The 26,044-nt window shown below is 35.5% G+C and overlaps 1 protein-coding gene across 1 annotated transcript in view; it reads left to right on the top strand.

Annotated features, from left to right (window-relative positions):
* LOC112051026 (beta-arrestin-1) overlaps nucleotides 1–26,044 on the top strand; it is a 127,217-nt gene that overhangs the window by 57,204 nt on the left and 43,969 nt on the right. The window lies entirely within an intron of this gene.

The raw sequence follows: 26,044 nt of genomic DNA, 5'->3' as shown, positions 1-26,044 counted from the left end.
AGTCGCGGGCCTCCGCTAGTTATTATATAAATAAACAATATTATGTTTCTAGACCTTGAAATCCAGTTGTGTTACAAATAGCTGCTTTTCTAGATATTGATAAAATGCGACTGTCTGCTGCATGGTCGTGTCTTGTTTAATAGCACTTTCAGTAAGTAATAGGTGCACTATTTCTATTGTGCTATTTGTGTTTCTTCGATTATTTTAAGAATTTATTTAATTAAGTTATTTAATTACTAGCGGACGCCCGCGACTTCGAACGCGTGGAATCTAGTTTTTCACAAATCCCTCGGAAACTATGGATTTTTCCGGGATAAAAGTAGTCTATGTGTTAATCCAGGCTATAATATATCTTAATACCAAATTTCAGCTAATTCGGTTCAGTAGTTGAGGCGTGAAAGAGTAACAAACATTCATATCATCAAAATCATCAGTTTCCGCAAATCTCGGGAAACCATTGATTTTTTCTGGATAAAATCCAGAGTAAAATCTATTTCCATTCCAAATTTCAGCTAAATCGCTTCAGTAGTAGCGGCGTTATAGAGTAACACGCATCCAAACATCCATATAAACTTTCGCGTTTATAATATTAGTAGGATATTTAAACTTATTTGCATTTAAAAAATATTATTTCTGACTCTACATAAATATAATAAATTAGACACTAGAAATGAAATCTATACTAATATTATAAAGAGGTAAAGTTTGTAAGTTTGTCACATTTTTTAAATGGGGTAATCTTCGGAACTACTGGACCGATTTTAAAAATTCTTTCACCAGTAGAATGCTACATTTTCGGGGAGTGCTATAGGCTATATTTTATATTTGTATCATATATATTAGCCGAGTTATCACAGTTTTTGTCATACAGGTCGGACTGAAAATCCTCTTAAACAGACTTATTCGCATGCGCTGCCTTAACCATTGTGTAAAATTGAAATTAATGCATAGAGACTTTATGTATCTTTAAAAGTTCTACAAAAAAGTCCGCGACACCATATATCTATCTTCTATATATTAGCAGATATAGTACCTTTTGTGTTTTAAAAATTATTAATTTTATATACTTAGGTTTACGTCATTATTTATACAACTAAACTTTAATTCTTATTAAAATAAATTATTTAATAATAACAAGGGTATTATGGAGATAAGATTTGCCCTTTACAGTATGTTAATTACTTAAATAGTTTCGGAGATAATACAAAATTTCTAAAAGACGCAGAAATTCCGCTATATGACGCCCGGCGCTTTCATTTACGTAGTTCCCGTTCCCGTGTGAATATGAGGATCAAACATAGCCTATGACACTCGCAAATAACGTAGCTTTCTATTGGTAAAACAATTTTCCAAATCGGTCCAGTAGATCCAGAGATTACCTCCTACAACCACACGAACTTTACCTCTTTATATTATTAGCATAGAGGTCTCTATTTCTCTTGGTCATACCACCACTCTCGAAGGACTGGACCGATTTTGCTAAGGGTAGGAGTAAGATAGAAAAGTTACAGGGTGGAGTAGGATACGGGTAGGGAAGCGTAGGGGTAGTGTAGGGGTAGGGTAGGTTTAGGGCCGGGTTTAGGGTAGTGGTAGGGTAGGGGTAGAGGTAGGGTAGTGGTAGGGTAGAGGTACGGCTAGGATAGGGAAGTGGTAGGGTAGGGGTAGGATAGGCGTGAGATAGGGGTACGGGTGGGATAGGGGCAGGAAAGGGGTAGGGTACGGGGAGGGTAGGGGTAGGATGGGGGTAGGGGTAAGATGGGGGTAGGGTGCAGGTAAGGTAGGGGTAGGGTAGGGGTAGGTTTGGGGTAGGGTAGGGGTAGGGTAGGGTAGGGTAGGGGTAGGGTAGATGTATGGGTTGCGTAGGGTAGGGTTGGGGTAGTGGTAGGGTAAGGGTAGGGTAGGGTAGGGGTAGTAGTAAAGTTGACATCGAAATTTACGCGGACGAAGTCGCGGGCGTCCGCTAGTGTTTAATACACAGTCACTTGATTGCGTTGTTTTGGGATTGTGGCACGACGTTTTGAGGATATGAGGTTAATTATTACATGTTTACATTAAAGTAAATAATATAATAAAAAATAATTTATTAGTTAGCTTCTTAAAAAAAAAACAAAACGCAGAACTCTTAAACATAGTTACCGGCGTCCGCTAGTACAATATAAATTCTTCACATTAAATACATGATGATCGATTTAATTAAGTATACAAGATAGGTAAATGAAATTCCCTCCAATCAATTCAAATTCGATTATTTCAAGTAAGCTTTAAAAGGACTTTTGAAATGTTGAGTTTGTCTGAAGTAATAAGTAAACTTACCCTAAATTAATGATAATACAATGTAATGTAGATCAAACTGTCTGAACGTGTAAGAAGCAATGTTTCGAGTAAATAATCAAATCCGAATGGGACATTAAACGAGACGCGTAATTACAAAATCTCATTACTGGCGCTCTAATTTACGTATCGGAGTTTACGGGCGCGCAAACAACAGCAGCTGTGGGGAATTTGAATTAGTGACTACAAATTGACAGATCAAGAGAAAAAGAACAAAGGCCGAGAGTTTTTATGTGAGTCTGTAGAAGTTGACATAGATAACAATCGTGAAACAGGATCCGTGTACTAATGAACCGACGCGCATATGTACCGTTTTGATATAACGCGAAGTAATAAATAGCTACGTGATATAAGTGATTATTATAACCACCCTGAAAGGTCAAGAGACACTAGAGCCCAGCAACAAGCTAAGAGTTTAGTTGAACAAAATTCTCGTGCCTAGCACACAGCGTCTTTGCCGAAGAAGACTAGCTTACTGATTTCTGGCGCTATCGATCGTGGTTGAACGTGGATTCCAACCACGATGATGGGAGCCACCGGTGACCTCTCTGATCTCGGCCAGCCCCTAACAAAAACAATTTCCCTCGAGGTCCGAGTTTCACAAGAGATGACCTTAGAGAGGCAATCCATTAACCCCGTGTTCTTTTCGCCTTCGAGACCAACTCTGGATGTGCTCTCATTGAAGAGCCTACTCCTATACAAACAGAAAAAAAACGTTTTTTATCTATGATATACGTCTCAACTGTTTACATACGGTCTCAAATGTTTAAATGTACAATAATAGATATTATTTGTGAGGGGCAATAAGAAAAAACAAATTCCTTATCGTTAGCCATTGAAGTAGTCGTCGTTAGGCATTTCTAATTTGTAAAGTTAGCAAACACAAACATCGCAATGTTATAACCCAAAAGGCTTTTCAGTTTCGAAAGACTTATCAAGCCGTGTAGGGAACAAAACTGAAGAGTGTCATTCTAACAACATAGAGATGACCATCATGGTTATACGAGTAATACAAATCTAAGAGAGGACTTCTGGGAAAATTCCTTTCTGATTTGATCACTTAGATGTACACCGCGCGCATATAATAAGTATATCCTCCTTTCAAGTAACTGATCTTTCTTATTCCACCACGACTCGACCTTGGTTAATATTAACATTGTAACTAAAACAAAGTGTTCCAAGAATCTCAAGCGTTAGATATAACACAGAACGTGAGAATGCCGCTGTAAGAACGTCGAAGTCGATTACAGTTTGGTAAACTCGGTGCGTAGAGTATTATGAAGTTTATGAGATCGGCGTTAAAGTAATAAGCCGATAACGTGTAGATGAAACTGGAAAAGCGTGTTAATGCTATAAACCTTATAAGATTTGCAAGTTAGGGATTTTTTACTGGAAGATTTTACATTCAAATTATTGTAATCGTGAGGAAAAGTAAATTTGTTAATTTGAAGCTGAGAGGTTTCCAATCTTGCCAAGTTTCAAAAAAAAAACTTTGTACGAATTCAGTTTTTGCATTTATGTTTATCTTTTTCATTTGTACACATCTACGTTTTTTTAATGAAACTCGCAACTCTGTTCGCGAGAATTTCTGTTGGTCACAAATTGGAGATCCATGGTATAAAACTATGGGTTAATCGAGGGTGTCAATTCCTATTTCAAAAAATCAGCCTAATCGGTTCATTAGTTGCAGCGTGAAGGAGTTACAAACATACACACCTACCTACACACACACAAAAATTCCCCTTTATAATATTAGTATAATTATCAATCATTTAACTAAATTGCAATTGCCTTGAAAAGTAAAAGACCAAAACCATTAAAAATAATATAGTAACTGAAAATATAAAAAATAGAGATAAAATAAAAAGTGCCTTAACATAGATTCAAGAAAATAATCAAAGTGGATTGGGTCATTATACAAGCTGCGTAATTGCACAATTTTATTACTGGCGTTGTAATTCTCGCATTGGGATTTACGAGTATAGCTGCGTAAACAATAGCAGCTGTGGAAATATTGGATTAGTATCTAGAATTTGATGAAGTGCCATGACAATTCATCAAAAGGAAATATTGTTTCAAATCAAAATCAGCCCGGCACTGGAAATTTTGGTACTTTGTTACCTACTTAATTAAATATTTTACTTAATCTGTAAAGGAAAGAAAGGAAACAAAAACATATTGTTCAAAATATCGCCTGAAGTAGGCTTGTTATTAATGGAGTCGTCGGGCCATAATATACATATAGACAAAAAAAAATATGTATGCTTTTGAACACATTTTCGTAATTATGGGAACAAGTCAAATGTTCCGAAAGACAAACAATGTGAATTATTACAAGCGTTCTTTATGTCTGTACGTATTCAAATCTCGTCTAATTTGAATATGAAACCATGGTAACCGTCAGCCGTCACTCAGTTGAGCGTAAGCGAATCCCTAGGTCGTGTTAGATGTGACCTTATATTATGTTAAATGCTTTTACTGAATTTGAATAATAATAACAGTTGTCTAGCGGCATGTGACGTAGACGTGTGTTATTCTTGATTTACCTTGTAATTTCTATGGGTTATATGTTTATGTACGACGTTCATTACGAGACGTGTGAAAAGTTAAAAAACTAAAACTTAGTACTAACCTTCCCGCTCTTTCTACGCAAGTCCTCTCCATGTTGTTATTCCGACCTTGTTATTCCAGGGGTTGCCTGATAATAACAAGGTCGCCTTTGCTTGCTAATTCTTAGTTTAAATTATTCATTTGTAATGATTTTTTTTATGAAATAAAGTATTTCTTATTCTTCTGTAAAAACACGTTCGTCACCTTGTTCCTCGGCTTCAGTACTTTAAACTAAACAATATATTGCAGGTATAGTATGCACCTAACTTCGATTCCTTGGAGTAGCTGTGCAGTGTATAAAAACATTTCCCAGCGGGGTTATAATATGGTTGACAGTTCGGCGTGTTTGCAACTTTAACTTTTGTGTGGTGTCACTTAGATCGAGGCAACTGAAAATCAGCGTCTTATGGTTCAGCATTTGTGCAGCTTGGTGCAGCACAAAGCTGAGCTAGTACCTTTTTCAAGCTTGTGACAAACATGACTGAGTGGTGTTTGATGCTTCTACTACTTGAGTTTTTTTATTGAATTGCCCTGGTGGTCAAGGCATTAGACACTGCAATAGTGCTTACTGCTTAGGTGTTACGTATATTAAAGATAGATTAGAGCAGACTTGAAATTTGACGCACACTGTACATATTTCATGTGACATTGAATTAGACTTTTGTCATCCTCCTTTATTATGCTCTACATTACGACTACGTTCTAGCCGATTTTATGGCGAACCATATGAAACGCACATGCGAACGGCTGTAAATAGAATTCGCGCAATCATAAATTTTATAAATCTTTTGTGAATATACAATTCGATACTAGATCTTGTATAGGTTCTTTGTGAAAACTGATTACAGTAAGTACATTGTCCTTAGCCCTAATTCGCACGAGAGTTAGCGGACATTAAAAAGCGTTCAAATATAGTATGAAATTGTATGAAGGTTTATTACCAATGCCCAAAATTGAAAATGCAACACTGCTCGAAAAATAGCGTCGTGTTTTAAAAACGTTTGTTTGTCGTGTGAATATATAGATACTTGGGAATGCAGCGTATGAGGGCTTTGGACTGCACTTTGTCTTGAAGTTTCTGATGTAGCCGGGGTTTATGCCGATTGTATAAAAGGTGCTTTAAGTTGCAAGTCTATCTTTTCTATAAACTTATCCTGGCACAAATAAATAAATTTTGCGTTTTTATGAAACTTACATCTCTGTTCTAATACAAGACAATTAAACTTGAAAAAAATAACATTTTAGGAAACCTTAGAACGTTTATCATCAAACAAACAAGAAGGAAGCAGACGCAAATCTAGAAAAACAAATCTTCACTCTCAAACCTACTAAAGAAACTATCATGATTTATCTCATTTTCACGATTTTACACTCAGAGAAACATGGATTAGGGGTGGATTTTTGTGAAAATTTGTCAGATGGTATTGTTCATTCGAATGTTTAAAATTTTAGATCTAAACTCTGAGAAAATTATGAACTTCTGAGTCGACATAAAACTTTGTATCTTAAAATGCCAAAGTGCTCTATGACACAAATCCGCAGAATTAGCGACCGTCGGCCCTATAATCCAGCCGCTCTCAACGAACGCCTACGAAAATTTGGCGCGTCCCATTTATAGGCTCAGTCAAGTGTCGTGCTGAGAATTCATTTGGATGTAATTTCACACCTGTCGTACTTATTTAATGGGGCCGTGCAACGTATTCTATTCATGCGGTTAATTTTGAAATGCAATCGTGAACAAGCGATTCATTGATGTTGACATTTTGGTATTGATTGTTCGGCAACAAAATAACTAGTGAATTTATGATATTTGATGATATATGAACATTTATATTCATCACTAGCTGACGCCGTGCGGTTTTACCCGCGTGGTTTCCGTTCCCGTAGGAATTTGGGGATAATATATAGCCTATAGCCTTCCTCGATAAATTGGCTATCTAACACTGAAAGAATTTTTCAAATCGGACCAGTAGTTCCTGAGATTAGCGCGTTCAATCAAACAAACAAACACACTCTTCAGCTTTATAATATTAGTATAGATTAACAAACTATGTTCGGTTCACTGTTGACCACGAGTCTTCTCGTGGTTAGGCTAATAGCAGCTAATAGTCCACCACGCTGGTCGAACACTGATCGTCAGACTTCACACACGTAGAGAATTAAGAAAATTCTCAGGTATGCAGCAAGCATTGGTTTTACTTTACATGAAAATGTTTTAGTGAGATTGTATTTACAAAGATAAGTAAATTATAAAAAAAATAAAGCTAAATAAAATTCACTTTTTTGTATTAATTATTAAGTTCAATGTTTTGTTTTATAATAGTAAACTAATTTAATAACTAGAAGTGAGTAAAATTCTTCAGGGAAAAGGCCCTCCCTGTTGTAGAAATATCCAAATTGGTTTATTATTGATACACATTAAAAATAATGTTGTGCCGGCTTACTTAAATTAATATTATATTTACCTACTCTTGCTTCCATATTTCTCTAGAGGAAACTGTAATAAAGTCTCGCCTTATTTTCGGCAATAAAATAAATTGTTTTCGCTAGATGGTTATTAGGGTCTTTGAAACTTTCAACATCCTTCAAGAAACGGATGTCACCTGAATTTTAATCGCCTGCCTTATATACTCGTACAAACAAAAATGTTCATAACTACTTTGATTATTTATACTTCAACTTACCAGAATTCAATTTTCAACTCAAATCAAAAGGAATGTTATTCTAAGCAGTAGGCCAAGTTATTATATTATTCGAAATTAACTCTCGAAAAGTTTTAATGAGATGAAATACTAGGTAAAAGTTTTATATATATTTTTTTATATACATAAGGTTTCTTTATCATTTCAATTAATTTACGAAGAAGATAATCTTTCTAAAATAAACTTTTCAGCTTTATAATATTAGTATAGATATACGGTGATTCTTTCTATTCTGCATTTTGTTGATTTAATGTTGTTGGCAACACTTAACGTCGGTCTTTATGAGTGTCTAAAATGCGCGAAAAGTATTATTGACCACAGAACATTAAAGTCCTATCTTCTGTGTTATTTAAGTAATATCACAATCACAACTTTTTGTGATATTCAATTAAAAAAAATTGCATCAGCAGAATTGGAAAACGTTACTTATTTAAACAGATATACCATATGATAGGTATGAAAATAGGATGAATTTTGCATTTAGCAAATTAATCCGACAGATGAAAATGTGAAAAAGATCAGAATGCTGAAAAACTAATTAAAATAATTACTGCCAGGTAATTCTGTAACGATATTTTTATAACTCGCAAGTGCGAGTTTCGAATTCGCTTCTATCTCTCTCTGTTTAACACGATACTATAGAATGAGAAAGATAGCGGTGAATTCGAAACTCGCACTTGCGAGTTATACAAAACAACGTTAGGGAATAACCGTACTGATAAAGGATAAAACGATTAGCGATGTATTCCAAGCTTTGCTAAAATCGACTGGAGTAATTTTAGATGTCAAATTGTATTGTGGAACCGTTTAGCTTGACGCGAATTTAATAACAAAAGCAATTTTCCAAAGCCCGTACTTTAACCTTTGTGGTTCCAGTAGCGAAACAATTCGTTGCGATTGACAGAATACTTTTAGAGAAATGTACGTTTTATTAGTAAAGTAAACAGTCTGGCCAATGTACCTATGAGTATCTGATGTGTACATAATCTCACTAACTGAATATCTAAGTTTTTAGCTTAAGTGATAAATGTCAATAGAAGTTTCACTGACATAAAATTATAATGGAATTTGAAGTAATAGTACTAATAGTATAAAACTTTACGATCGCATCAATAGCATTTTAGAAGATTAATCCAAATTTCACAAATCCAATTTGGGCATCGAACCTACGGCCGTGGATGCAGAATAAAGGGTCACTACCCACTGCACAACGCGGCCTTCTTTCTTTCTCAGTCATGTGAAACTAAGTTCTCATTCGCACGAGAGTTAAAAATCGATCGAAAATCGATAGGTTAAACCCAGCGTTGGCGCTTTTATTAACGTTTTTAATTTAATTATTGGTCTTTTTCCAACGCCCAAAATTTGAAAATGCAACAGCTGGATAAAAAAGGGTCGTGTTAACATATATTATAATGCATTTGTTGTGTCTAAATGCTTTTTTAACGTCTGTTAAAAATATTTGGTTCGAATGAGGGCTAAAGTCAATTGCTGTTTCAAAATTTAGCTAATAGCCTATTCATTCATATTTTAACACATTGCAATGTATACCCATCAAGTCTGTTATCGGCTGTATGTTTGCGCACACTGTGGGAACGGAGCTGGATAAAATAAACACACATCTATTTATATATGTGCGAAAATGCTTGAACAAACATACTGAGTATCGTGGTGAATAAAATATAGTGCCACAGTAAGTTCATGATAACATACATTAAATGTGTGGCAGGACTCATGTGTTTAGTTCTGCGTCTAGAGACACATTGTAGAAAACAATCTAGATGTTGAAAAACTTGAAAAACGTAATATTGTAGGACTGGATGAAATTGAACACTGGACAATAGACATGGACACCAGCACACTTGAATTTATGAGACTAGTCGTTGCAAACCTTTCAGAAAGACGAGCACTTGGAGAAATAAAAGGGTCCTCAGCGTTGGGAGGTGAATACTACAAAGTACTAGTAGACGCCCACGACGTCACCACGGTAAAGCCCTTCTAATTTCTTAAAATTAGACTTTCATACAAAGTTTCACCTCTTTCCGGCACTTCCAAAAATTTTGGTAAAATTTCATAACCTTGATAAATCCTTCCACATGCTTGTTTGTTCTGACTCATGCTTGACACATAGGCAATTAGGCATGTACCAGGTGAAAAGCATTTTAAAGTACTACAATGAAATGAAGGTCTGGAGTCGCTTTGACGGAAATGAAACGATGGAGCACGTTTATGGAACTGAGACATATATGAGGGAACTCCTCAACGGTTTGCTGTGTTAAAATATAATGTGATAGATCGCTTTGGGATCTTGGTCTAATAGATATAGATTAGTATTGAAGATGACATTAAATATCTAAATACCATCAAAATCATATTTTACAATCGTACTCGTATGCATTTCGTGCTCATGCTCAAGTATGAAGTACCGGGTCGTCGGTTTTATGAATCGGCATAGTCTGGCGTCGTATGCATTTTAACAAATGCAGCACATTTGAAGCCTCGGTCCCCATTGTTGTCTTTTAAAGTCTCAGTGAGACGTCATGCCTCGGTTTGCGGAATGTCTTTTTCTACAAAAGACTCTTTGAAATATTGTTGCAAACTTAATCTTTCAACCGAGGCGTTCTCAGCCTCCTTTGTGATTGCATCAATTTAAAGATAGTTGAGTATGAGACTTTATTGGTGTTGTTGGGAAATATTTACTTAAAATTTGTACAAACAACTGAAATACAAACTGTAGAAACTTCATTTCGTTATATACTCGTAAGGGACTAGTGATGATAATTTGATGTAATGCAGTAATAGTATTGTTGAATTTAAATTGAACTGTGAACATAGAGCACAGGCTGACAAACTTTCAGCCTTCATCAAATGAGGTATTTGACATACCATTATCATCATCTTCATCATCATCATCATCATCATCATCAAATCAATATTTATTTTATTTCACTATTTCACATTTCATTAGACTTAGTTTACGAGTACAAGCACTATCGAAACGTCAGGTAAGGTAATAATATTCTTAGATAATGGTGATCATAAATAATAGAAAACTTAAAACTAAAGTTGTCTAGTTGCTAATTAGCCATTAGGCAAGCTCACCTTCTAATATCATTCGAATTCGAAGTTTGATTGATGTGAACAATATGGGCAGCTTATTATTATTTTTGTTAATTATAAATTTTCCACACAAAAAATAAATGTTCCGACATACAAAACTTTTTTTTCTTTTGCTAGGGTTTCCGAAACTAATACGAAGATAAAATTGTTTGGCTGCCCAAAGATATGACGAATATCTTTCCCTCGAGATTTCAAACTTTTGGTAAGCGAAACAAAATATAATGTGTATTCTATTACATACAGCTTGATAACGATAAAACATTTGTAAAAGTTAAACAAATGTTTTTGGCGGTTCATCATATACTTGATGATGATTGTCTATTATAATTGAATATGTCATCTGTTATAAGCTAAGAAATCCACATGTTACTCATTTTCAAATACACCAAAATTTAGGCAAGGTTAAATATTTATAATAAGCGGACGCCTGCGACTTCGCCCGCGTTAAAATTGATGTACATTTTCAACTTATTTCGCTCCCTTTTATTTTTATTATCGCATGTTTTACATCGATAATATGTTTTACTATTTTTTATACAAAAATATGACTCAAAACGTGAACGATTTAAATATTAAATAACAAAAATAAACTTCAACTCCTCCACATTCTTATTTTATTTTCGCGACAAAAAGTATTGTATAACCTTCTTTGTATTATCATCTCAAATCATATCAATCAACCAAGACAGACAGATAAAAAATCGAACAGGCTTCAGTTCAGACCTATCGATTGTATAATGACCGGCAAAAAAAATTTCAAAAAATCTTCAATGTACAGAATTTGACCTGTTACAGTTTTATTATATAAGTAAAGATATAGATATATATATAACGTTGTTGCTGAGTTAAAGTAGTCATTTACAACAAATACTTTTAATACAACAGTCTGGAAGCAATGTCAATAGCGGATACTAAACTGTTCAGTCTTCTGCCCTTAACCGAGGTGACACTAATGACTTTTTCACTCGCTTCCATTCCCTGCGGACTTGTGACTTTTGACCTGACTGACATTTCTCATTATGTGTAGGTACCAACTGGATGAGTTTGCTCCTAACTCTTGTATTATAAACTTCCTGAAATATCTAGTGTATTAAAGGTCATGTTATGGAAATAGTTCATGAATAGCTGTGCTCACAAAACTCATGTGTTCTCGAGTTTCTAATCAAGTAGGTTATGGCCTAGCGGACGCATGAAATTCGGTTTTTAATATGTTTATACACATATATTAATATTATAAAAAGAAAATATTTTATTGTTTGTGTGTTTATTTGTTGGTTTGTTTGATTTGAAAAGTTCTTTCACTGTTGGCAAGCTACACTTTCCCGATACAACATGATTTATTTTTGATGGGGTGATATAGTTTGAAGTTTTCACCCTGATTTCAGAAACTAATTAACTTAGAAACAGAAAACAAGCGCATTAGACGCTTCAATATACGGAATGATTTCTGTAATTAATTTTAATTTGTGTGACAGAGGCCTTATGATGAAAGTTTCAAGTAAACACATCTGAATGTTCAGGCTTTCTGTTTTACATAATATATTAAAGGGTCTTTAAAATTAGCAAATCCTCCCCTCCCTCACCCCTCATCTATCGCCCGTGGCTACTCTTCAGCTCGTTCACGTTCTGTGCAAATTAATTTAATCAAATATTTCAATTCATTCTTGTGCAGCTCTTGCTGACTGACCTACTTACGGCTCGCTGAAAGAATACGTGCACTGTTGGTATTTGGTTTTGCAACAATTGTGCTCCGTCGACATTGTACTCATTTTATACTACGAGTATTAGTGACAAATAATCTTAATTGGGTATTTTTAGCAGAAGCTTCAAAAGTGGATTACAAAAATAAGAAAATCAATGTCGAACAAAGGTTATGATGCACAATATTTGTCAGAACAACTTGATTAACAAATCAAACTGTAACCAAAATAAGCCTACAATGGAAGAGAATGACCTTAAGTGGAGTCAAGTACTTGTGAACACTGTGTCCTTTGAGAGTCGTCAAACACTCCCCTTTTTCACTCAAGTCACTCTCCCTACCTATCCCAAGTAACCCATAAAGAATTACACAACAAGAAATGTGGACGGCTCGAACACCACGAGCATACTGAAGCCGACCGTATGACGAGCGCTCTATATCGCAAGTTGTTCCCGCCAACCGATCGCTACCCCTCTCTAACTGTACTCTTTACGGAAACATGTCGCACCACCTAGCGTCGGCACGGGCCAATAAGAGATCGAGCATTATATCCGTCTCAGACTACTGTTTCTTAGAGTATAGTAAAAATAATAATAAACCTCGCCACGATGCGAGAATTGAACTAATTTCTTCCATTAGCATAAAATACTAACAATACTTGAGGCTCACTCAATCCAGGTCTTTATATTTCTGGTTTGGCTATACAAACCTCCATAGTTCTAGGAGCCATGGTCATGGTCCTAGGTTCGATCTCTGATCGCTGGATTATTTTTGTGCTCACTCCTAGAAAAAACTTCGCTTGGTCAAATAGCCTGTGATGACTAGCAGGCTTATTCATTAACTTTTACGTATGTTACAACCCTTCATGGGAATAAAACAGTAGGTAGATGGCGTTTTTAACCGACTTGAAAAAAAGGAGGAGGTTCTCAATTCGAGTCTATGTTTTTGTAGTTACTGATAATTATTTTATGTTGTAATTGATTGATCATAAATTGTTTAGTGTGGGCATGGAGAACATGTCGGGCATGGAAGGTGAGTGTTTATGCATTATAAAGGGATCCCTTAAACCTACTCCCAAGGTCACAAGTCCTGTGACCTGCTCGAGGTTTTCCTCTACCACAAAATGATGGTATCACTGCTACCCGTCACGTCGCACGATTACCACTATTCTTATTCCTTGCCCGCTTCTGCTTGTTCCGTCAACTTTTGTTATAGTTAATCTTTTCCAGGCTTGAATATTGATGATATGTGTGTATAAACTGAAAGATTATTTCTTATAGTTTTACACACCAACGCGCCGTCTGTCACCTGCCAACTATACCACTACACCAAAAATACTTTCAAAAGTAGGCAAACTAGTCTATGTATAAAAGGCACACTTTATAATAGTAAAGATAACGAATACAAATGTGACAGGCACAGGAGAGATGTCCCCGTTCCCTCTGGAAGTCCGCCATTATTGCATTAGTGTGGAGAGCCTGTCTCGCCGTAAATATGCCGACGCAAATTGATGCTGTAAAAATGCTATTACACTTGGAGAAAATCTCTCTGGCGTTCCGTAATGAAAACTGACAAAGAACCGTCTTTTAGACACTTCTTTGAAGGTCTTACTTATCGTATTCTTATACTTATCTGGATAAACAATATGGTTGTAAAAAGAATTAAGGAAAAATATAAAATTTTAAAACGTTTTAAAAAATATAATAATCCAATGGATCAAATAGAATTAAAAATACTTAGTGACAGATGCAATAAAGCTACACGGGATGCCTACAACAATTATAATAAGGACCTTGAAAAGCAAATTCAGAAAAACCCAAAAGCATTTTGGACTTTCCTGAAAGGCAAGCGTAAAAATCCTAACTCCTATCCAGCTACAATGAGTTACGCGGGTAATATTTCAAACAACGGAGTTGAAATTTGTGATATGTTCTCTAGTTACTTTGCTTCCGTATATGATGATGATAATAACTGTAGTATGGAATATTCTAACCATTTACAAAAAATCCCCTACTTAGGTATTAGCGAAAACTTTGGAACCATCGAAATAAGTCAAACTGAGATTTTGAAAAAGCTAAAAGACCTTGATATTTCAAAAGGATCAGGACCGGACAATATTCCACCAATATTCATTAGAAATTGCGCGACCTATCTAGTTGTTCCTATTTACCTAATTTTTAAAGCGTCATTAAACTCTGGTACCTTTCCAACTCTTTGGAAACAGGCAAAAGTTGTACCAATATTCAAGAGTGATGACGAAAAGGATATACAGAACTATAGGCCCATATCAATTCTCTCTGTTTTTGCCAAGGTCTTTGAGTCTTTAGTCCCCTAATACAAACATATTTCAAAAGTTTTGTCTCTGATTACCAGCATGGATTTTTGCCTGGCCGGTCAACTACCACAAACTTAGTTAGTTTCCATTCTACTTTATCAGAAGCTATAGACTCTCAAAAACAAGTAGACACCATTTATACAGATTTTAAAAAGGCATTCGATAAAGTACCTCATGCTCTTCTAGTTGAAAAATTAAAGTATTATGGGTTCTCAGGTTCGGTATTGCAATGGTTATCGTCATATTTGAACGAACGAACATTTTACGTAGTTATTAATGGTTTTAGCTCCTCGATAAACAAAATAACGTCAGGTATACCTCAAGGATCGCATCTAGGCCCGATTTTGTTTAATATATTTGTAAACGACGTTGTACTATGCTTTGAACAGTCCAAACCATATTTATATGCCGATGACCTAAAGATATCAAAAACAATTTGTTCAATGGCCGATTCAGTTCTACTGCAGAGTGATCTAAATAGACTTTTAAATTGGTGCAAATCTAATGGCATGCAACTTAACCTTAATAAATGTCTTCATATTAAATTCACTCGTAAAGTCAATATATTTCAAACACAATATAAATTAGATGGTAATAGTCTCAAGGAAGTTGACGTTATAAGAGATTTAGGAGTTATGTTTGACAGAAAATTAACCTTTTTGAACCATATAGAAAGTGTGATAAAGAAAGCGTCTAAATTACTGGGATTTGTTATGCGCCAAGGTCGATCTTTCAAAGAACCTAAAACTAAAATGATTCTTTATAATAGTCTTGTGCGTAGTCATTTGGAGTACTGTAGTATTGTTTGGCGTCCACATTACGCTACCCACCATTTAAGGCTAGAACGTGTGCAAAAAAGATTTATGTGGCATCTATCATACTCATCAAAAATTCATAAAACAGTAGTTTCATATAGGAAAAGGCTCAAGTATTTTAAAATGATAACCCTCGAACAAAGACGGGATTTGTTAGACCTAATATTCTTATATAAACTGCTAAGAAATATGTTAGACTGCCCTGAGTTATTAGGTAAAATAAATTTTAGAGTGCCATATAGATATCCGCGTTCTGCTATTACTCCACTTTTTCCGCCTCACACCAGGACAGTTTTCGGCGCCAACTCCATCTTCCCTCGGCTATGTAAACTGTATAATAAGCTTAGTGGTTCACTGGATGTCAATTCAAATTCGCCAAACACATTTCGCAGGTTAATCATTAATAACCTGGTTAGCCAAGTATGATTGGCTTGTTTTATTAGTTTCCTTGCATTTTTTTTACTATTTATTGTTTAGTTTTTTTTATTAATTTTTGATTATATAGTTTTAGATACAGAAATACATATTTAATTTTTTCTTTTTTGCTTTTAATTAGGATACTTTAGATTTATATTTAAGTTGTAAAATATAAGTATTTTGTTTTGTAAAATATTAGATGAAAGTGGTTTTGCAAGCAATGTTTGCTTTAATACGATTTTGCATACGCTAAGCATGTTAGTTCATAAGTTGATTTTTTGTATGTGTAAAAATATGTAAAAGTCGCTAGCAAACTTAATAAATAAATAAATAAATAAATAAATATTCTGGCGGATACCTATTTACAAAGTAATTTAAACCTGTGCTGTACATAATTTGTTTATTTATATATTATATTGCACATTCTCACTCTTTCTCCGTAATCTTGTCGTCAGGGGTTGCCCGTTAGTTATAAGGCCGCCTTTACATGCTAATTTTTATTTTTAATTTGTTTTATATTGTGTACAATTAAGCATATCATTTTCTTCTTCGGTGCTGGTGTTAGTGTCTCTGAATAGAAAGAGGTTACGTTTCACTGAAAATTACACATCACCTACATTCATAGACTATCATGATTGTCAGCCATGATTAAAGGCCCACTACAGGCCACGCCTCCCTCGTAATTAGAGCTTAGACCCACCACGTTTCTCTAACTCGAGTTGGCGAGCTAATGAAGACAGTTGTTAATTTAACGATGTCTATCAGATGATACGCCACGCGGAATGTCACACATGCGATGGACCGACCGTATTAAATCTGCTGTAGGCGGTCCCTTGCTTGAATGTACACGACTCACTACACACAGGGAGGAGTGGCAAATGCTCGTGACTACATGCTGCGAAATGCGTATTAGGTACATCTGCCTCCAACACGTCCTAAAGACCACGACTGCTCTGTCAAGAGCGCAGCGACAAAAAAGTAGAGATCAGATGTTAGTAATCACATCATGTAACACCATCCTTAGCCCAACTCAGAGCTGAGAATTTTTACTGAAAATTTCTCATTAGAAAAAAAAGTTCAACATAGCCCAATTCAGGGCTCGCTCACATGATCTCGTGTTCCGAAGCCAACTAGACTAACATGAAGACAATCAGCTATAAAAATTTTAATAAAAAAAATTCAACCGACTTCCAACTCAAAAATTAACCTAAACTAAAAATCAAAAAATAACATCTTACCTATGTGCTACCTTCTGATCAGTTTGTAGGCGGTGCCAAGCCAGTGATGTTTTAATTTAAGCCGTTTAAATTACAAAATTTCTGTGGTTCGGCTTTAATTAAAACATGACACTGGATTGGCACCGCCTTCAAACTGATCAGAAGGTAGCACATAGGTAAGATGTTATTTTTTGATTTTTAGTTCAGGTTAATTATTGAGTTGGAAGTCGGTTGAATTTTTTTTATTAAAATTTTTATTTCTTAATTTTTAGTGTTAGCACACCTACTGAGTGTAACCAAAAATTAATAAGCAATTAGTTGAAACGTTATTATCTTATGATAAGTATCTAAGTCCTACAATCCCAATTTTAAAAATACTACCTTAACTCATATACAAAATTTCACTCCCTCTTTATCCACACGTAATATGAATATTCAGAAAAACGTCCTCCGTCTTCATCACCAGACCCCCTATGCAGTCACAATCCATATGGTTGGAAAGTTTTCATCAATATAAAATTTATCAAGTCCAAACACAAGGTAGCTACTGTGAACCGTCGAGGAGTTCCCTTAACTCTCCTTCATCTTCGTCACCAGACCCCTAATAAAGTCACAACCTATCCAGATGGAAAGTTCTCATCAATACAAAATTATCAAGTCAAAACACAAGGTAGCTACTGTGAACCGTCGAGGAGTTTCCTTAACTATCCTTCATCTTCATCACCAGACCCCTAATACAGTCACAACCCATCTAGGTGGAAAGTTCTCATCAATACAAATTTATCAAGTCCAAACACAAGGTAGCTACTGTGAACCGTTGAGGAGTTCTCTTAACTGTCCTTCGTCTTCATCATCAGACCCTTAATACAGTCACAACCCATCTAGATAGAAAGTTCTCATCAATACAAATAAATCAAGCCCAAACAAAAGGTACCTGCTGTAAATCGTTGACGAGTTCCATCGTCTGTTTTTTGGCTTCATCATCAGACCAACTCCAGACCTTCATAAAATTGTAGTGGTTTAAAATACCTTATGGAAACACTAACAAACGCACTAGCCGTCCCTACGATTTTCGAAAGTTCCCCTCAATTTCTCCAGGATGCCATCATCAGATCCTGACATGAAAAAAATGGGACCACCCTGGAATCAAACCCTTCAAAACAAAAAAAGAATTTTCAAAATCGGTCCACAAATGACGGAATTATCGCTGGACATACATAAAAAAAAAAAAAAACATACATACAGCCGAACGTAGAACCTCCTCCTTTTTGGAAGTCGGTTAAAAAGCCGTACAAAAGTCACAGTCGGCCGTTGACTGTGACTTTTTGTGACTGTTGACTGTACTCCAGGTGTGGACCTTCTCCTCGCAGAGAACCCAAAGTGGCGAGCGTTGCCGCCACCTGACCGATGATTTATATTCATCCCGCCGTTCGTTTTAAATTTTTATATTGCGGAAGACCGCAATATAATTTGTGCGAGAGCTTTTAAGTGTATTAAAACGCTAAAGCTGCGTCCACTGGTGACGTAAAATCACCTGCTGTTACGCAGTTCACTTTTTTCCATTCATATTGAACACTGCGTACTCTTGCTAATTTGGTCGCGTAAAATTCAGTTTTTTTCGACTTTTTTGCCTAATATTGACCGGGTATAGTAGAATCAAGTTAACGCTCTCTCAGAGATATGAAACATTTCAAATTCTGGGCTGGTAATGAGGGTTTTTGAAAAAAAATAACCCAGGATTCTCATAGCCCGACTCAAGACTCGAAATCTAATGACCTATATCTGAACAGAATAACCATTAGCTTAAAGATAGATGCATTAATTCATATAGAGTATAAAGGTGTAGTCGACGAGTGACAGTAGGTATCTGGACGCTGCCTAAGCAATGCCTAGAGTGACATTTTATAGGCACATGGGAATATTAACTGACTACTTTTTATACTAGTTCAAAAGAATACAAGGACAACTACTTTTTTATAATTAATAAAGATTCTACCTATAAGGATGATTTTTAAAAACAAACTGTCATCTCCTATTTTAATCACTTCGAGATTAAGGAGGTGCCAACTTTAAAACTTTCTACTATATAGATAGGCTTTCAATATTCTTCTCGAAAACAGTGTTTTCTAGGTAAGCACGTCCCAATTTAGATCTTATCCTTGCTAACAAGATTGTAGTCAAATACAAACCTTATAATGAGGTAAATTTGATTTTTTTGTTTGTTTGTTACCGCTGAGTACATCTTTACTGAGTTACGTAGACTACTAATTTATCTCCATATTCGCACGACAACGGGAACTACGCGGGTGTAACCAAGGGCCGTCTGCTAGTGTAAAATCTATACTAATATTATAAAGCTGAAGAGTTTGTTTGTTTGATTGAACGCGCTAATCTCAGAACCTACTGGTCCGATTTAAAAAATTCTTTCAGTGTTAGATAGCCCATCTATCGAGGAAGGCTATAGGCTATATATTATCTCCATATTCCTACGGGAACGGGAACCACGCGGATGAAACCGCGCGGCGTCAGCTAGTAAAAAATAAATCTGTATGAAACTGCAAGTACTAAAGCCACCTGCAAAGTTAGTTGTGTAATAATATATTGTCCACACAAAAATATTGGTGGCATTTTCGTGATAAATTGAATGCATCGCATGGACGTTTTTATTCGGCCACCGACTGAAATTAGAGTGCATCAAATTGAAAAACTGCTCGTCCCCGCGGCTCGCAGCGGAGCCGGTATATCATTCGACACGTGAAATGTATGATGTAGATTTTTTAACGAGTTTCCGCTCTCAGAATGTTGAACATACACGAGTATGGTTTTAAAAATCAAAATAATAATTCGTTCTAGGATTCCGTAGTATAAGTATAAATGAACCTGGAAACAGCGAGGAAGTCTGCTGTGCATAAGTAGGTAAACCAATGAAGCGGTCTTGAAAATAAGTGGAGACACATTGTTAATCGATCCGCTTTCAGTTGGTGATCACTACCACTGCTAAAGTACTACAGAGAAGAAGAAGAAGTATCACTTCAGTTTGTCGAGACCATTTTTTGTACTATTAACGCGGGTAGTTTTATATTCCCTTTTGACTACAAAATATATTACCGGCATTTGACTTGTATAGACGTAAATAGTTGATTATTTTATCAGCTCTAAAATATTATAAGAAATGCGATGCTGGAGAAGAATGCTTGGCATATTCTGGACACAGTTCCGATCCGACATTTCAATCCTCCAAGAACTGGACATCAAACAGCGTCTTTCTTCCATAGTCCAATGTCGCATACTCACTTTCATTGCACATATCACACAAAGAGATGACACGTCCATAGAGCCACTTGTAGTGCAAGGAAAGGAGGAGTGCACAAGAGCGCGTGGCAGGTCACTAAAGCGCTGGACTGACCAAGTGAAGACCGATCTCCATGGCTCGCTCCACGAATGTGCTAGGAGAGCCACACTATGGGAGCAATGGTGACGGATAGTGAAGCTTGCCACCGCACCCAAATGACCACGACCACTCTGTCAAGAGTGTAACGACAAAGAAGAAGAAAAATTTATAGTCCTGTGTATTTCATATTCACTTTAGTTTGATAACTTAAAGAATTACTGTGAAAATAGGTCTTTACAAACAAAAAACACTTTTTCCTTTTCTGAATACGCAATACCACAGGCAATACTAACTAGCAACAGAAAAGTAACTACCTATTTATTCGATAGTGTGTATGGACGTATAGTCGACTCAGCTATAACTATATTGTTTATGTGTACTTCGACGGAACCAACGTCTATTTAGTGCTATCATAACTTTGTTTGGAGGCGGCAGTATGTTGTCTGTATAGTGTATAGTAGCCAACACGACGCCGCGGCCTTATTCTAGAAACGAAGATATTTGAAACTTCTTTATAGTTACAGATAGGCTGATTAGCTACGCAAACTGTGTTTAGTTGGCCAGTTTTTGTGACGAGAATACGAGTATGAGAGAATTGGCCTCTTAATATGAAACCAATTTTCACAGTTTTTATATGTATTATTATTACGCGACATTTCTGTTTCATATAAACTAATAATTTCTCTGATGTCCATGGATGTTAATTGGTGAGAAACCGCATCTTTATATTGGTATAAAAATAGTTATTTCTTTCACTTTTAAAGAATAAAACTATATAATTATGCATATGCATATTGGTTGGTGCAAACCCGCGAGTCACCTCTTGTTCGCGCATTGACATTGCTAAGCGGGGTATTGGAGTGGGACCCGGATTTAGATTTGTTTTTCTCCTCGCCTGCTGAATTTCACAGAACTTTCAGCAGATACGTTCAAGTAATTCAGGAATTATAGATAGTTTATATAAACACATTAGGTTAAGCCTGTAATGTTTATATATATATATATGTACTAAATAAATAAATAAATTATAATATAAGCAAGCTAAGCTAATATTTTTTTATACAAAAAGTTACTTCTTATAATATGACACTCCGTGATAAAAGCAGAGAGCTTTAAGCGATCCTTGTATCATATCTCAGAATAATTCTATGAGGTAATAATAATATTCAATGAGATGTCACTTCTTAAAGTCTATAGAAAAGCGTACATGGGTTTGCTTTCGTGTAAGAAGACTGTATTACAAGATCTCAAAATAATATGTATTTAAAATGAATGTACCTAATAGCCGCTCTGCCATATTTTAGTTAACTCTACGAGCGGAACACATTTTCACATCACTACAGGAAGTTTAGGACGTCCTTTCATATTATGACACGATTTTACCGACTTCATAACAATGTTATACGACGGCATCACATTTATACAGGTTATACAGGGTGTCCTGTACTTAATGTTTTAAGCGCAAATGGTAGATACGGCACGTACACATTATCATTAAAGTAACCAAGTTCTATTTTTTTGGATTTTTCAAATTCTACTATCTTGAATCAGCTTTTTCAATTGTAGCCGTTAATAGTGGTCGTTAATGAATTTAACATTATCACTCTAAGCCCAGTAATCCGCATTGTAGCAGCGTGTTGGGTCTAAACTCCGTTTCCCCTCTCCTATAAGGATAAAGTCCTGGGTCTCTAGCTAAGTGGCACGTCGATTCTCTTTCTACAAACGCTTCGAAAACTAACAAAATGTACGGGAATGACAGATCCTATCGACAACTCGATCACGTGACCTGTCGATTGCGAATGTCATTCCCATACCATATATTTTGTTTGTTTTCGAAGCGTTAGCGTTTGTAGTAAGTAAGAGAATCGACGTGCCACATGGCTACAGGCCCAGGCCCTGTAGTGGGCTGTAAAATAGGATAATGATTAATGATGATAATGATGACCCCTAATCTGATTTCAGAAGGGTCCCGTGGCTTTCATTTTTAAAAGCGATCGGGATTGCGAATAGACAAACCGATCATTCAAAAGATTTTCACTCTTACAATATCATATTTCCGTGAAAACGTAGCTGCTGTAATTAAGATTTTAGTGATCTCATTTTTGTTAAGCAATCGTTACACAATTAAAAATTTAACTAAATTATCACTTGTTATACACTTTTATAAATTATGTTTTATTCTTTTTTTTTGCATTATATCCATTAACTAAGACGGGACAACCTGTGTATAAAATATATGCTTGCAAAAGTATTTTTTTAGAATAAAACCTACGCGTGGCATTCATACCTTCAAGTACGTACGTTATAGTCACGGTTTATGATATAGGAAGTAAAACGATAGAGGATATCCCCACGATGCGAGTACATTGAACGGTTAATACGAGCAATAAATAGTGTGGCGCACTCAATCTTCTATGAACCTTGACCGCACTATAAACGCCGCCTGGGCCGTAGCTTAGTTAACATACAGTTGGCCATAAAACACAAGGGAAGCAATGCGCTGTTCCTAAGCGCTACTACCAAAATATTACAGACCTTGCTGGCTGTAGAATAAAGTCCAAAATGTATGATATTACTCAATAGCGTATTATGGAAATCTTGGCTTGTATCAACGCAATATTGGGTATCTGTAGGATAACTAAACCGTGGTAGAGTCAGTAATCCATTGCCTACACAGCTTTAATAGACGACATAAAATGCGTATAGTGCGCCTCGCCCTGGGTATCCCTGGTAATGAATATTCTTTTATAACTATTTTATTGTTAGTATAAGTAATTATTCTTGTGGAAACTCGTAAAAACTAACGTTATTGCTTCTATAATATATTAGTTTTTTTCGTATTATCCGTGAAGTTTGTTATTACCTGGCGACTGTAGAGACACGTTTCAAATAAAATATAACCTCCGATAATATTGAATAGTAGCAGGAGTTACTTTGCGAAAGTTCATTATGAATAGTAATAAATTGATTCATTTCGCTATTGAATATTGTAGACTGTACAATTGTATATGCACAGTCAACTTCTGTCTGAGGATGCTCAATTAAGGGTTCGGAGTAAAATGTACGTTTTGGCAGCGTTTTGCAGAAGATAGCAAAAGAAATCAATTATTTACTTCCAATTTTACTTTTTTAGGCTTACTTAGGCTGAGTTTTTTTTGGACTACATCTCAAGGTATTAGGCGCATTAATAGGTGTAAATAATTTATTTACGAAAATTACCATACATTTGACGTTATGTCGGCATTTGTTTATATGAGGCATTTGTTTTTTATTTTATATTTTTTTTAAAACAAATAAAATAGTCATAGTGAGATATCAAAATTTTATTTATCACGAATAATAATAAAAGAATGCTGCAATTTTAGTCAACTGTAGTTGAAAATCATCATATTTGGAAGTCTATTTGGATACGATTTACACAAAGTTTATAAAAAGGCCGACCAAGTAGCCTCAATAACTCAACGGTATGAGCGGTCGAACTCATCACCGAGGGGTGGTGGTTCGATCCTCGGGCCATTGACCGATTGTCGTACCCACTCCTAATACAGTCTATCCTGACTAGTTAGAGGGGAATGGGAATATTGGTCATATTTAAAAGATATGATTAAAATTCTTTAAAAAAAAGTGCGAGTGTCTGTGTGACAGACCGGGACGGGACGGGATAACACAGAACATAGAGCCACGTGGACGAAGTCGCGGACATCCAATAGTAACAGATATAATATAATGACTCATTACTACTTACTTACTTTTAATACTTTTTATTGGATAGGAAGTATGTAGCAAAATGCTGAGTTAGGGCCTTTTTCTAGGTTATGCCACATATTGCAGGGCGTTCTTTTATTGCTCTAGCTATAAGCTATATATTTAGAATTTAATATTGTAATGTGTGGCACTGCCTAAAAATAAAGATATTTCTTTCTTTCTTTTTCTTTCACTTGGAATATTTTAAATTAAATGAAACCCCACATAAACGAAATAAATTTCGGTTTTGTCAAATGCAATACAAATTAAAGCAGACATTAAAGTCACCACACGCTATGTGCATCAAAATATACAATAAATTAGATGCAGATTTAAAGAGCCAAACTACTCGAAATTTTAAAACAAATCTCTTTCTCTTTGTGTAATAAATCGTTCTACTCATTAGACGAATTTTTCGCTAGATAAATTTTAATTTGATTTATTTTGTGTAATCTAATATTAATGCATGATTCTCTTATAATTTTCTATTATATCTGACTATTAAAATAACATGTCTTCCTGCGGTAGATCGTAATTTCATTTGGACATATTTTCGTATAATTTAATTTTAATTATGTATATTTAAATGTCCATCTTTAATTGTATTTATTTTATTAGTAACAATTATAACATTGTAAGTAAATAATATTACTTAAACAGTGCTTTATAAAATTGTAAAATTTGCACACCATGTTAATGGTAATACACTGTGACATTTTACTTGTAAAACACCATTTGTATACGTGTATTAGGCAAATAAAATTTTATTTCATTTCATTTCATTTCATTTCTTTACTCATAGAAAACAGTTTGTTAACAGTTAAATATAAATAAATGCATTATCTTTATTTCTTTCTACAACAGACGTGTCTCGTAGCAATCCCCGAAGCGGGTGGTGGGCGGGGGGATTTTTACCCCGGTGCTAGAACGTGTCACATGTCACGCAGCCGGCGGCGCGGCCGCTAATGCGCGCGCGGTAACACTGAATAATGAATGCTACCCACATTTCGTTGCACGACCTAAATTAAGTAACTACCCTCGTTTTTAGAGTTCCGTTCCTTAAACAGAAAAAACGGAATGCTTATATAAAAATCATTTGGATCTGTCTCTCTGTTCATTAAGACTCTTTAACTCAAATCATCACCACCTTTAAATAGTCCACTATAGAACATAGGGCCTCCTCTCTCCTAAAAGAGAAATTAAAATTTGTATCTACCAAGCTGCCTTAGTGCAGGTTGGCTGGCTTAATGTTTGATTCTGTAACGATCACTTTCAAAAGTTTATGGGAGTTCATTAAGATCCATTAAGAAGAGTACATTAGGATATTTATGTACTCTACGATGCATGGAGGTCAAGGACGAAGCCCTTATTCTCAGAAACGCGTGTAGGTTTTAATTGGAAGTTATCATCAAATACTAACTCTGCAATCTCTTGAATGTCTTAAATCATACAAGAGCTAGTTGCTTGTCTCGAATTTTTCACCCTCACAAGAGAACCAAACCTATCCCATTGACTACTGAAGGTTTAATTGTCCAATCAGTATTTTTAAATGGAAAGATCCGGAAACCAAAATTTGTAATTACTACGCCTAGTTAACAAGACTACAAAAACTTGGACGCGTACTTCTTTTGTTATCACCATAAATTGTTCGCCAAAGCAAATCGCT

This window comes from Bicyclus anynana, chromosome 1 (assembly GCF_947172395.1).
Source record: "Bicyclus anynana chromosome 1, ilBicAnyn1.1, whole genome shotgun sequence".
NCBI classification, from domain to species: domain Eukaryota; kingdom Metazoa; phylum Arthropoda; class Insecta; order Lepidoptera; family Nymphalidae; genus Bicyclus; species Bicyclus anynana.
This window is presented reverse-complemented; position numbering and strand designations above follow the sequence as displayed.